This window comes from Portunus trituberculatus, chromosome 22 (assembly GCF_017591435.1).
Source record: "Portunus trituberculatus isolate SZX2019 chromosome 22, ASM1759143v1, whole genome shotgun sequence".
Lineage (NCBI taxonomy): Eukaryota > Metazoa > Arthropoda > Malacostraca > Decapoda > Portunidae > Portunus > Portunus trituberculatus.
The window spans coordinates 7,955,276-7,970,275 of record NC_059276.1 but is presented as its reverse complement, the minus strand read 5'-3'; the positions used below and the strand labels follow the sequence as shown (position 1 = coordinate 7,970,275).

Sequence of the window (15,000 nt, the reverse complement as noted above, 5' to 3'; positions counted from 1 at the left end):
ATTTGGTGTGTCTTGTTTTGTTTGTGTGACTTGGGTGTAGTGGTTAAGTATATATGTTTGGTGTGTGTGTGTGTGTGTGTGTGTGTGTGTGTGTGTGTGTGTGTGTGTGTGTGTGTGTGTGTGTGTGTGTGTGTGTTTCTGCCCTCCCCACTCTCTTTTCCTTCTCTTTTTCTTCGTTTTCTTCTTTTTTTCTCGATTTTATCTCTCTTTTCATCCTTTTCCTTCATCGTTATCTGAATTTTTCCTCCTCTTATTTCTTTTTCTGTCTTTCCTTCTTGATTAACTTGCATTTTTTCTTGTATTTTCCTTTTTGGGCTATGTCACTTCCTTTTACGTGTTTTATTTTCTCCTTCTTCATTTTCTTCTTCCTTCTCGTCTTCCTTCTTTCTTTCTGCCATTGGTTTGGTTTTTCATGAAATTGATCTTTCTTTAATTGCTTTTCTCTCTTACTCCTCTTCCTCTTTCGCCTCCTCCTCCTCCTCCTCCTCCTCCTCCTCCTCCTCCTCCTCCTCCTCCTCCTCCTCCTCCTCCTCCTCCTTCTCTTCTTGATTCTCCTTCAGCTGTCCTTTTGTTTCTTTTACTCTCTTTTAACTAACATTTTCCATTTCTCTTTTCATCTTGCTTCGTCTTTTTCCTTCTTTTCTCTTCTAATCCTCATGTGAGTGGCCTTCGTTTCTTCTCCTTCTTATGCTGCACTTATGTAATCTCCTCCTCCTCCTCCTCCTCCTCCTCCTCCTCCTTTCCCTCGTCTTCTTCCTCCTCTTCCTCCTTCACCCCTCCTCTCCTCGCCAGGTATTCGCCTTACCTGCACCAATAATCGATATGTGGTTTAGTCTGAGAACAAAAAAATAAAACATTAATTGCAACATATTTTTTTTTTTGGTCCACGGAAGTTATCTCCGGTCCCGCCCCTCTTTCTGCTTCCACTTTCCTGCTCCATCCATCCACTCCTTCTCCTCCTCCTCCTCCTCCTCCTCCTCCTCCTCCTCCTCCTCCTCCTAACTCCCACATCTTCAATTTTCCTTCCATGACCCCCTTTATCTCTTATTTCTCTTCTCTTCCCTCACTGGTTCTCCTTCACATTATCCCTTGAAGTCCAGTCCTTTTGCTCTTCCTCCCTCCCTCCTCTTCCTCTTCCTCCCTCCTTCTCTCCGTCTCCTCCTTGACCCTCCAATGACCTAGAATTTTCCCTCCCTTCCTTCCCTCCTCTTTCTCTCCTTGACCTATCGATAACCTGGTATTTTCCTCCCTCCTCTCTTCTCCCTCCCTCTCTCCTTCTTTCCTCCCTTTATACTTGTCTCGTCTCTCTCTCTCTCTCTCTCTCTCTCTCTCTCTCTCTCTCTCTCTCTCTCTCTCTCTCTCTCTCTCTCTCTCTTTCTCTTTTCTTTTCTCATTTCTTTTGCCTTTACTTCTTTTCTCATTTCTCTATTTTTCCTTTACTTGATATTTCTTTTTTGATTTTCTCTTATTTTTACTTATTTTCCTTTTTTTTTTCTTCAGCTTCATATCACTTTCATTTTTGTAATTTTCTTCTCCTCACTTCAATTTTTTCTTCCTATTTTCTGATTAATTTCCTTGTATTTTCTTATTTTCTTTCCTAGAGCCTTTTTTCTCCGATACTTTTCAATATTTTTCTTATTTTTCTATATTTTCCTCTATTTTCTTATTTTTCCTCTTTTCAACTAATTTGTATCCATTTTTTCCTCTCCCTGTCTCTCTGTTGTTGTATTATCTTCCTTCCTTCTCCTCCACTTTGTTCTTTTTCTCTCTTTGTTTCGTCCATACCTGCCTTTTTAATTCTTTTGTGTTCCTTTCTTTTATTTCATCTCCCATCTTCCTTTTCATGTTATTTATCTTTCTTCTTCATTCCTTCCTCGTCTATTTTTTTTTCTTCATCACTCCTTACTATCTTCACATCACTTTACGTGCCTCCTTCCTCACCTCATCTTAGCTTCACTTCCTTTCTACTCTTCCTCTTCTCTTCAATCCTTCTGACATTCTTCTCTCCTTCCTCTAAACTCTTCACATTTCTCTAACTCTCCTTCCTCATTCCATCCTCCCTCTCACATTCCTCCTTCCTAACCTTTCTTCCTCTCTCTTCCTCTCTTCCTCTCACTCCCTGTCCTTTGATACACTTCCCTCTCCGTGACCTTGCGCCTCTCACATGCGGTGGAAGGTCAGAGGTCAACAGCAAACACCACGCGTGAGGTTATATATAGGAAGATACCCACGAGACTTCACTAACTACAGACCACGTGACTCAGTATGTGATCCGGCCCTTTTGACATTTTACCCCCAAGGTCCCATGTGACTAGGCGCCCATAGAGACTGCAATATACATACGCACACAACAGACATATACACACAGACACACATACAGTCACCCACACTAATGCAGTCCACCTAACGCTATTTTTTATTCCAGTTTTTGATTGGAAAGAGGGAAAAACTAGTGGTATGGGAATTATAAAGAGGGGTTTAGGAGTGTAAGGAAAAATAAATGGAAAGCAAAGATGAAAAGATAAGTATTTTTTATTTCAGTTCTTAATTGAAAAAAAGGAAAATATTGGGATAAGGTTTTATGAAGGGAAGTTTATGATTATGAAGGAAAAAAAAGGAAAGTGTTCGAATGCAGTTAATTTATACACACTTTTCATTTCAGATTTTAATAGGAAAAGAAATGAAAAACAGTGGAAATGCTGATTATAAAAAGGTAGATTGAGAGTAAGTGAGAAAATATGAAAAAAAAACTGGAAAAATCAAGAAAAATATTAAATGAAGTAGGAAAGCATGAGAAAATAAAGAGATGAATATGAAGAATGAGTGAAAAAAAAAATAGATGAAATGATAACAAATACGAGAAAACGAGAGCAAAAAAAATGAAGCTACGTCGAATTTACATTACGAAATTACAAAAAACAAAACAAAATACACGAAAATAAGAAAAAAATGAGAACATATAAGGAAAAAAACTACAAAGACAAAAAAAAAAGGATACAAAAAGTAGATTGAGAGTGAGAAAACATAAGAAAAGAGGAAAATATCAAGAAAAATATAAGATGAAGTAGGAGAGCATGAGAAAATAAAGAGATGAATATGAAAAAAAGAACGAGAATATAGACAAAAATGATAACAAATACGAGAAAGCAAGGAAACACAAAACAACGAATTTACATAACATTACAAAAACAAAAAACACGAAAATAAGAAAAAAAATTAGGACATAAGGAAAATAAAGGTACAATGACAACAAAGAACATAAAAGCGACTCCCCATCCCCCTTTCCACAACCCTTATCCCCCTGGTGGCTCCTGACGTAACCTGGGGGACCACAGTAACCAGGGACGAATTAATGGGGCTGGAGGGACGTGGGGGGCTGAGACTCCTGAAGGCAAACCAAGACGTAAGGGCGAAACTCACGAGGCTCAAGATTTTATTTAGCGTTTTCTCAGTAAACTTTTATATGAGATGAGAGTGAGATGAGGGTGAGATGAGGGTGAGATGAAGGTGAGATGAGGGTGAGATGAGAGTGAGATGAGGGTAAGATGAGAGTGAGATGAGAGTGAGATGAGAGTGAGATGAGGGTGAGATGTGAGTGAGATGAGGATGAGATGAGAGTGAGATGAGGATGAGATGAGGGTGAGATGAGAGTGAGATGAGAGTGAGATGAGGATGAGATGAGGGTGAGATGAGAGTGAGATGAGGGTGAGATGAGGGTGAGATGAAGGTGAGATGAGAGTGAGATGAGATGAGAGTGAGAGGATGAGATGAGGTGAGATGAGAGTGAGATGAGGGTGAGATGAAGGTGAGATGAGGGTGAGATGAAGGTGAGATGAGGGTGAGATGAGAGTGAGATGAGGATGAGATGAGAATGAGATGAGAGTGAGATGAGGGTGAGATGAGAGTGAGATGAGAGTGAGATGAGAGTGAGATGAGGGTGAGATGAGGATGAAATGGTGACTTCTGCTTATATTGAGTTATTACAATTGTTTCTCCTTAAAAGCTCTTAATTCTTTCAGTACCATGACGTACTTTCATATTTATTCTGCTTGCTACTTGGTGGTTTTATACAGCTTCAGAAACATATATGGGGGATTAGAATAGTGAAGACTCTGGCTATTAATTTTCCGACCTCCATAGACCCTTCCTAATGTCAATAAAATCATTTAATCACGCCCAAATCTCATGGTAGAAATGTGTCCCAGTACTGAAAGGGTTAAAAGGGGAAAGATTGAGGGATAGTGTTATGGGATGTGAGGCTGATCTTAATGTTATCCTCATCTTCTCTTATTTCTCTCATATTTCAAGAAAGACGTAGTAAATCTTAAGTGACAACTGATTTTTTTTCAAGCCAAAGGGGATAATTTTGTTTACTTTCATTGCTGTGGTCTTTGCGAACGTTCAGTGATAAAATATGCATCTTACTTTTAAAACTAACTCTTCTATTTTTCTTCTCCTTTCAATATAAAAGAAACTCTCTCTTCATTTCCTCTTAACCCCTTGAGTACTATGACGCATTTTTATATTCATTCTGCTTTGTATTTGGTGATTTCATACAGCTTTAGAAACTCATGTGGGAGATTAAAATAGTGAAGACAGTGTCCATTAATATTCTGACCTCCATAGACCCTTCCTAATGTCAACAAAATGGTCTAATCGTACAGAAATCTCAAGGTAAAAATATGTTCCAGCATTGAAGGTGTTAAAGAACATAAACATTAAGAAACACATAACTTAAGTGAGGTATTGATTCCATAGTTGCCTTCCTTCCTCCTCCTTTCTTCCTCCTCCTCCTCAACCTTAAAAAGTCTTCAGAAACATTGGACAAAAGGCAGATTAAGACGAAACACGAAGCACAAATCTTCAGCTCGACGTTTACGATTCGAAAAACGATGTGAGATTGCAATGCTGTGGCGACGAGGCCCGGCACGAGGAGGAATGGGGAGGAATGAGGCGACAGTACAGATCGAGTGGAAAGGAATGAAATGAGGAGTGATTCAGTGCAGCATTGAACGTGTGAGTGAGTGAAGGAGTGAGTGAATGTTTAAGACGAATGCCTGGACTTAGTGAGGGTGTAAAATAGTGAGTATGTAGGATAAATGGCTGGGCAAAGTGAGTCAGTGAGAGTGAATGGGTGTGGAGAATGAGTGAGTGAATGAAAATGACACAAATAGTAACACATGTATAATTAACGAGACTTTATTGAGTGGGATACGAAAAAAAAAAAACACGAATGACATTGAAATTAATTGATTGCCTAACTAATTGAGTAAATGAGTGAATTAGTGACCAAAATATAAGTAAGAAATTAATGTTTAGAGAAGGAAGGAGGAAAGGAGCGAAGGTTAGATAAATGAGGATACAATAATAGAAGGTAAGAATAATGATGATGATGATGATGACAAGAAGGTAAGGCGAGAAACATGATAGTGGAGGGAATGTGAGGAAGAAAGGAACGAAGAAAGAGAGGGACAGGTGTGGAGAGAGAGAGAGAGAGAGAGAGAGAGAGAGAGAGAGAGAGAGAGAGAGAGAGAGAGAGAGAGAGAGAGAGAGAGAGAGTGAGCCGCTTCAGAAATGTTAATACTTCTTTTATACAGGCTCTCTCTCTCTCTCTCTCTCTCTCTCTCTCTCTCTCTCTCTCTCTCTCTCAGTCACAGGGCGAAAAACAGGACAATATCTCTCTTTCAAGTCTTTCTCTAGCAAGGATTTCCTCTCTCTCTCTCTCTCTCTCTCTCTCTCTCTCTCTCTCTCTCTCTCTCTCTCTCTCTCTCTCTCTCTCTCTCTCTCTCTCTCTCTCTCTCTCTCTCTCTCTCTCTCTCTCTCTCTCTCTCCTCTCCTCTCCTTCCTCCTTCCCGCCTTTCCTTCCCCCATCCTTCTTCTCTTCCTGTTACGCCTCGCCCCTCCCCGCCCCACCTCGCCCCGCCTCGCCCCGTCCCGCCCCGCCCGCCCCGCCCCGTCTCTTCTCGTCCTCCTGTTTGGATAAAAATCATGACAAGAAATGTTTTGTTGTTGAAGTCTTGTGGCGTGGCATTGCTCACACATTCTCTCTCTCTCTCTCTCTCTCTCTCTCTCTCTCTCTCTCTCTCTCTCTCTCTCTCTCTCTCTCTCTCTCTCTCTCTCTGAAGGTTGGCCTGTAAGAAAACAATCCATTTTTCGTGTAATTTTTCCCTTTCATCTTTTTTACTTTTAGACTTCAAGATTTTCATTCCCACCGTGAGTGATTCAAGTGTTGCGAGTAATGTGAATAAGTTATGAATGTAAATCAGCTGTATATCACCTGCCACGCCTTCACTCTACGCTCACCACTCTCATCACACTCACCACACTCTTATTCATCACTACATATTCTATTCACCACACTGACCTCTTGTCTTTCTCCTTCTCTTTACTTCTTTCCTTTGTTTATTTCTTTCCCTCATCACAACTGTTTCTCTTAATCCTTCGTCATCACAACCTGCTTCTCTTGTAGTCAGTCATTACTTATAACGAAATCAGTCATCACATTTATCATTTATCATATCCTCACCATCTTTCACCACACACATCACCACATCACCACCAATCACTACACCCCATCACAGCTGCTTCCTCATCACTCACCACATCACCACCACACCCATTGTTGAATCCAGCCAAATAATTTCCTTCCCAAACCACACCCAGAGTCATGTCCTGTCTTCCCTCCCCTCGCCACGCCCACTCTCCCTCTCTCCCTCTCTCCCTCTCTCCCTGTCTTTACCCTATTGATCAGCACGAAGTTAAGTCAAGATGTTGCTTCGTCCCCAAGTCACTGCCGTTAATAGTGGTCATTAAGATGCACTCTGCGAAATGTTCAGGGAATGTTGAAGGGAAGGAATGTTTGGGATGTTTAAAGGCAGCGGAAGTTGAGTTTTCTAGTTTACGTGGAATGTTACCGGTTGGGGAATGAATGGAGTGCTTAAACGTGAAGTAGAAGTGGAATATTGGTATGAACTGATGGTTTGAAGATATAGATGGCATGTTTTAGTTGAGTTTTCTTGTTAAGGTGGAATGTTATCGGTTGAGGAATGAATGGAGTGCTTAAACGTGAAGTAGAAGTGAAATATTGGTATGAACTGATGGTTTGAAGATATAGATGGCATGTTTGAGGTATTGAACGAAAGTAAAGTTGAGTTTTCCAAGTGAGGAGGTGAATAAAAATGTGTTTATCTGAAGCAAGGAAGGAATGTTCAGGGAAAATTTGGGTTTAGAGGATAGAATGAAAGTTTTATGGGAAGTTTTTTGATAAGATGTTTACTGAGAGATCAAAGAATCGTGTTTACGTAAAGAAGAAAGTGAGATAGTGAAAACAGAGAGACGATGCATGTTAAGTGGAAGACAGAAATAAATAAGGATAAGAATAAGAATAAAGATAAGGATAAACAAGAGGAGGAGGAGAAAGAGGAGGAGGAAGAGGAGAAAAAAAAAAATATACGATTGATATGGCTCTGAACACACACACACACACACACACACACACACACACACACACACACACACACACACACACACACACACACACACACACACACACACACACACACACCAAGAAAAAAACCCTTCACATGTATTTGAAATCTTCCTTAATGGACACACGTAAGAAAAGAAAAAGAAAGAAAAAAAGAGAAAGGAAGTAAGGTTTTCTCAAGGCGCCTCGCGGGACATACGTCAAGAATATTTTCCTTACTTTTGTTTGTTTTTTCTCTGACTTTTTTTTTTCTGTTTACTCTTGAAATAATGGTCACAAGAATTCGTCATCTCACAGCATAAAAGGATCTTCACTTTGATGAGATTAAAGGTGTGTGTGGAGAGAGAGAGAGAGAGAGAGAGAGAGAGAGAGAGAGAGAGAGAGAGAGAGAGAGAGAGAGAGAGAGAGAGAGAGAGAGAGAGAGAGAAGGCGTGAAAGTGAGAGCGGAACCGGAAGTGGAGGAAAGGAAGACAATTTGAAGAGAGAGAGAAATTTCTACGAGGCCTATCCTTTTCCCTTTACTCTCCCTTACCTCTCCCTTTCCACTCTCACCCTTAACCTCTCCAATCTTCCTCCTCTCCCTCCCTCTCCCTCACCACTTTTTTTCACCTAGCACTTGTAATCATATATTTCCATCCTCTAACCTTTTCTCCCTCCACTCCTTCCTCCCTCTCCCTCCTTCCTTCCCTTCCTTCTCCCTTTTGTCCTTCGGCATGCCTTAGGATATCTGACAAAGGATTTCCCACTGGTACTAATTAATTGGTCTAAGTTACCTAGAAAAATCTTTTGTCCATAGAGGTGTGGTCGAGTTCCCAGGTACGAGTATGTGAAGGATGGACAGCTGTGTGTGTGTGTGTGTGTGTGTGTGTGTGTGTGTGTGTGTGTGTGTGTGTGTGTGAGGACAGGTAGGTGGGATCAGGTTTGGTATGTTACAAGAGTGACAGGTGTATGTAGAATGATATGGTTGTCTCTCTCTCTCTCTCTCTCTCTCTCTCTCTCTCTCTCTCTCTCTCTCTCTCTCTCTCTCTCTCTCTCTCTCTCTCTCTCTCTCTCTCTCTCTCTCTCTCTCTCTTATCTTTTTATCTCTCGTCTTACTGCAGTGTTGGAATAGTGTGTGGAGTGATTGCTCTCTCTCTCTCTCTCTCTCTCTCTCTCTCTCTCTCTGGTAATTTTTCACCCACTCACTCTATCGTCCGTGCGTGCGTGCGTGCTCTCCCTCTAACACTAAGTGGACCAGTGTTACCAGCGCCAGAGAGACCCTTAAAGCAGTGGTACCAAGTTCCTTCACCCTTTTCTCTCCATCTCTCCTTCTTCCTTCTTGTCTTTCATTCTGTTTCTCTCACTTATTCATTCTTTGCCTTGTCTCTGATTCCTTCTTTCTTAATTTCTTTATTCTTTGGTATATTCTTGTTTTTCTTTATTTTCTTTTTCATCTTGTCCTCTTTCATTTAGTTTATTTCACTCTCTCTCTCTCTCTCTCTCTCTCTCTCTCTCTCTCTCTCTCTCTCTCTCTCTCATCTTTATTTTCGTGGGAAACTTTCTAATTTTCCTTTCTCGTTTTCTTTTTCCTACAAGATTAGTAGTAGTAGTAGTAGTAGTAGTAGTAGTAGTAGTAGTAGTAGTAGTAGTAGTAGTAGTAGTAGTAGTAGTAGTAGTAGTAGTAGTAGTAGTAGTAGTGGTAGTGGAGATAATGTTTGTTTTATAGCAGGAGTAGAAGCAGTAGAAGTAGTTGGAAATGTAGTGTTGTTGTTGTTGTTGTTGTTGTTGTTGTTGTTGTTGTTGTTGTTGTTGTTGTTGTTGTTGTTGTTGTTGTTGTTGTTGTTGTTGTTGTTGTTGTTGTTATTGTTTTTGTTGTTGTTGTTGTTGTTGATAATGTTTTTGGTGAGGGTAATAATCATCGCAGCAGTGAAAGCCTTTCTATTTATAAACCAGATAGTGTTAATATTATTGTGAATGACGGTGATATAGTAGTAGCAGTAGTAGTAACAGTAATAGTAATAGTAGTAGTAGTAGTAGTAGTAGTAGTAGTAGCAGCGTCAGTAATAGGAGCAGCAACAACAGATCACAGGGTTACATCACATAACAAGTATTGAAGCTTCTCTCTCTCTCAGCCATTGATATTCCGACTACGTCCTTAACTCACCCGCCTCGTTAGTTTTTCCCCCTCCCCTCTTCCTCCCCCTCCATTACCCTCCCTTCTCCCCTCCCTCTTTTTACCTCCCTCCATCCCTCCACCCTTATATCCTTTTGCTTCTCTATCTCTTTCTTCTCTTTGTTTATCCTTTCTTTTCTTCCTTTCCCTCTCTCTCTCTCTCTCTCTCTCTCTCTCTCTCTCTCTCTCTCTCTCTCTCTCTCTCTCTCTCTTCTATCTTTCCCTTTTATGGTTTTTTCTTATCTCTACAATACTCTTCCATCTGTCTCTCTCTCTTACTCCCTCTCCCTCTCTCCTCTCCCTCTCCTGTCTCCCTCACAGCGTAGTGGTTCATTGCTTCGAAGCGAGTGACACGTTCTGATACCCGATTTGTGAGAGGAAGGGAGAGGAAGAGAGGGAAGGATAGGGAAGTTAAAAGGAACAGAACAGATTGTGATGATAAAAGAAATGGTAGAAAAGGGAGAGGATAAAAACGGAATTGGAAAAAGAATATAGAGGAGGAGGGTAAAGGAGAAAGAAAGAGAGAGGGAAAAAGGAAAAGGGGGTCAGTAGAGTTAGGAAACTGTGAGGAACTGGTAGGAAAGAGGAAGGGGAAGGGGAAGGAGGGAAGAGGAGGAGGGAGGGGAAGGGAAGGGGAGGAATAGGGAAGGAAATGGAGGAGAATGGGATAACAGTTAATCAATTTTTGGTATCGTAGTCTTTGCTAAGTGTGAGAAGAAACAGTAAACCTAATTAATGTCCTTGTAGAATGCACCTTCTCTCTCTCTCTCTCTCTCTCTCTCTCTCTCTCTCTCTCTCTCTCTCTCTCTCTCTCTCTCTCTCTCTCTCTCTCTCTCTCTCTCTCTCTCTCTCTCTCTCTCTCTCTCTCTCTTACCCTCAACCGTAATCTGATGTAATAAAATGTTCTGATTTTAGACCCTAACTCCTCTCCCTCTCTCTCTCTCTCTCTCTCTCTCTCTCTCTCTCTCTCTCTCTCTCTCTCTCTCTCTCTCTCTCTCTCTCTCTCTCTCTCTCTCATACACCCTTCCGCATCCACTCGTGTGTTTGTCCTCGGTAAGGTCCATCTCATTAGCACAGGTAGGTAGCGAGATGTTCAGGTATGTCCAGGTGATGTCCGGTCGATAACTGAGCGACCCCGAGTGGCTTGTGTCCTTGTGTCACGTGGTCTTGCCAAACTCGTAGCTTCCCACGCCGCCACGCCACCACGCCCAGACTTGTAGTAACGCCCCACAGCCTCTCCCTTCCCTCTCCCTCTCGCTCTGTGTGTGTGTGTGTGTGTGTGTGTGTGTGTGTGTTTAGGTGTAAATTTCTACTACCACAGCCCATTTCATTTCCAGCTGTAACATTCCCTATTGCTATCTCAATCTGTTATCTCCCAGCACCCTATCTCGCCCGCCCCGCCCCGCCACGCCCCGTTCCTGCCTGACCCCTGCTCGACCCCGCCCGACCCCGCCCCTCCTTCTCACAACACCCTCTCCACATTACTAACATCAATTCTTTGGCCAAGTGTTGTCAGCTGGCGCCCTTTGTGGGAGTCTGTGGGGTGTCATATAGTGAGGCGGGGCGGCATAGGGAGGGCGGGGGGCGGTGGGGGTCGCCTCGCCCTTACCTGGCCCCTCCACGCCCTCCACCCTGCATCAGGAATATCGACCGGGAGACTGGGCGAGCGGGCGGCAGGGGCGGAGGTGAGTAGCGGCGGGCGGGGCGGGGTCGGGCGGGGTCGGGCGGGGTCGGGATAGGGTCGATTGGGGGTCAGGGGGGTGAGGGGTCGTGTTTTGGGCTCCGTGGCCTTCAGTGCTTTTGGCGGGACTCGATTTTGTGGGGATGGGTAATGTAGGAACGTGTCCCGCCCTGAACTGCCCCGAAACAACCCGCCCCGCCCAGCCCAGTCATGCCACGCCAAGCCACACCTGTACACGTGCCCAGACACACCTGCAGCTACACCTCCCCACGGGCTCACCTGACTGGGACCACACCTGTCCAGTGCCGGGTAAGACCTGCCGCCGGCCACGCCTTTACGCCACCGCACCTTGCAACCCCATCACTAAACTTGCCCCGCCGCCACACCCCCATCACTACCAAAGTTTCCCTGCGGTCACACCTTCCCCACACAGCGATAAAGTCCGTCACACATCACCTCCTGAAATTTCCCCCCACCGTCACACTTTCTTTTGCTATTGGTTACTCTTATCCCAGGTCTAACTTCCCTCAAGGTCACACGTCTAGTCGATCCTGATAGCCACATGTGCCCTACCAAACGTAATTTATCGTGGCCACATTATTCCCTGGTATTGTAAAGCAGCGGGCCACACCTACACACTGCCTGACCTGCCCTCAACCTTTAATACCTGTGCCGCGCTACACTTATTACCGGGAACACCTGTACTTGCCAACACATTCAGTCACAACCATGATCTAACTCTAATACTTGTTCATCTGAAACCTTTCCCTAAGTCATATCCTTAACCACTCTAGTTTCCAAAGCGACCCCAACTACATCCGTAAGTGCAGTTGCCCCTCACTACACCTGCAGGGGCGGCGCAGGTGGCTGGGCTGCAGGTGGCGGACAAGTAGGGAAAAAGCTAAAAGATTCAGCGGCCGGTGCCCATAAAACCAACTCGGGTAAACTGCGGCCTAGGAAGGAGGGACGACACGGCTGGGAGTCACTCTGGGTCGCTCCTCGCCCTCTCTCAGTCCTCTCTCCCACAGACTTTAGATTTCCCACCCATGGCTCTCGCTATTAGTCCCCCCTCACCCCTTCCGCCCATACTCTCACCACACCCATATCTCCTCCCGCAGACCTCCCTCTCCTCCCGCTCATCCCTCGGTCCTGACCATCCCATCGTTTTGGCCCACATCTACCGCTGCCATTCTCCCCCGTGACCTAATTTCAGCGTTTTCTGCGTTGTTATTCACCAAGTACTCGCCTCTCCATGCTTTCCTTCACTACTGATCTCCATTCCTCCACCAAGGCGTGACCCATTTCCGCATCATCTTCTCACTGTCCTTTTGTCCTACACCTTGAAAGTTGCTTCTCCCGCCCTTCCTCAAGCCCACCCATGCCCCCACCCAGCCAGCCCCGCCCTGCCTCGCCCTGCCCCGCCTAAGCCCCGCCTCAACACACTCTCCGGACACGGCGTTGGCCAGCCTCGGAAAGGTTCTTTCGGGAATCAGTGAAGTGATCACCGGCGATCACTCACCCGCGAACCGAGCCAGAGGGCGGCAGCGGCACGCAGGGAGGGCGGGGCGGCGGCGGTAACCTTAGGGAGGGATAGAAGGACGTTGGGCGAGAGGACGTAAGGGGCAAGGAGGGTGTCCGGGGGGCAGAGGAGTTGGGAAACGTCACTCTATCTTTATGAGGGTGACGGGCGTGTTTGGGAGCGAGGAGGCGGGGAAGAGGACAAGCTGTGGTGCATTTACTGTGGACCGAGGAACACAGGAGTCTCTGGGGAGGGCGGGGAGGGACGGGTGTGGCCTGTGTGTGTGTGTGTGTGTGTGTGTGTGTGTGTGTGTGTGTGTGTGTGTGTGTGTGTGTGTGTGTGTGTTTGTGTGTGTGTGTTTGTGTGAATGTGAGTGTGAACGTGTGTGAGGAGATGAGATGGAGGAGAGAATCTTCGTCTAGATGAGAGAAAGCGCAGGAGGAAGAGGGACTGAAGGTTAGAAGTTCAATTAGAGTTGAAAGCGATGGTCAGATTATGCGTGGCTTGGTTTGTGAGGCGGTGAGTGGCTTGAAACGTTTTTCCAGAGCTAAGAAACGTTCCGATTTCCAGGGAGTGGTCTGACCTCCGTGGAAGGCTATTTCTATAAGAACGAGGAAGGTTTTTAATACCGATGAAAATTTTGATCTATAGAGAACATTTCGGTTTGCAATGGAATGATCTGATCAATAATACATTTTCAGATCTGTGTTTCATCTTATAAAAAAAAAACATGTAATATATTAAAGAATAACAGAGAAGTGTCAAATAATGTTTTCTTAAAGCTCTAGAATGCTTTTGATCTCCATGATAGACATTTACATAAGGCGAAAGAAGTTTATTCTGTATCTGATTAATTTCTTGTGGCTATGAATCAATGTTTTATAGATCTGACGAACGTTTTGGAACTCTTTCGAAACGTTTTGACATCCAAGTAAGAGTCTGAAAGTAGGGAAAGCCTCACGGATAAACGGCGAATGTTATTTTGACGATAGGAAATATTCGTGTGAGTGAATGTGTATTGCGAAACCCACGGCGGTAACTCCTCCTTTTTATTTCCCAAAGATGTTGACCACCGCCCACTGCTGCGGGACAAGGACGCTTCTGTGAGTATCCTGTGGCTGCTGTCTTACTAACTTTCTCATATTCTCTCTCTCTCTCTCTCTCTCTCTCTCTCTCTCTCTCTCTCTCTCTCTCTCTCTCTCTCTCTCCGTCACTCACTCGTTCATTTCTCTGTTCATTTCCTCCCTCACTTGCAGTCAGTAGTGTGTACATTCTCCCTCCCTCTGCTTTTCATTACTAATCGTAAACTCTACGGGCTTTAACCTTTGCATTTAACTACCTATTTTACTGTTTTTGTAATTACCCACGACAAACACGACCGGCGGTGTAGCTACTAATGTAAATACTAATGAAATGTTGAACTCTCGGGAAATTTAGAGCTACAAAAGTCTACGGTGAACAAGTACCATATATAAATTACTCTTAAACCGCTACTTTACCTTACCGTTTTCAGTACCATGACGCATTCCCATATTCATTCTGCTTACTATTTGGTGATTTTACACAGCTTCAGAAACTAATGTGGGGAATAAATTAGTGGAGACTCTGGCCATTAATATTTTGACCTCCATAGACCCTTCCTAATGTCAATAAAATAGTCTAATCGTGTACAAATTTGAAAGTAAAAAATGTGTTCTAGTACTGAAGGAATTAATCTCATAGCCATTACAATAAAGGCTACAAATAACACTATATCAAAGCTACAAAGAATGAGTAACTCTTTTTAAACTCTACGGGTTACAGATACCACGTTTAACAACCAGAGTAACTACTTCTATATCTTCTCTCCTGATGTTCCCGCCCTTCCTCCTGCTCCTGCTACACCATCACGTGACCACACAATCCTTCAGTCCCTCTCATATCTCCCCTACATGATCTCCTAACCTCTTTATCCCTCCACGCCCTCTCCCGTACCTCTTCCCTCTCCCTCTCTCTCTCTCCCTTTCTTCCTCTTTCCCTCCCTTCTTCACCTTTAAGCAGGAAGTGTTAGTTTACAATAGAAAACGTGAAACCACATGAATAATAGGAAAGAATAAATAATAAAAAAACATACGTATATAGCTTTTATCATTATTTTTCGTTCGCTTTCCCAAATCTTAACG

The 15,000-nt window shown here is 43.8% G+C and overlaps 1 protein-coding gene across 6 annotated transcripts in view; it reads right to left on the bottom strand.

Annotated features, from left to right (window-relative positions):
- Positions 1 to 15,000, bottom strand: part of LOC123507415 (protein SSUH2 homolog) — a 264,828-nt gene that overhangs the window by 40,029 nt on the left and 209,799 nt on the right. The window lies entirely within an intron of this gene.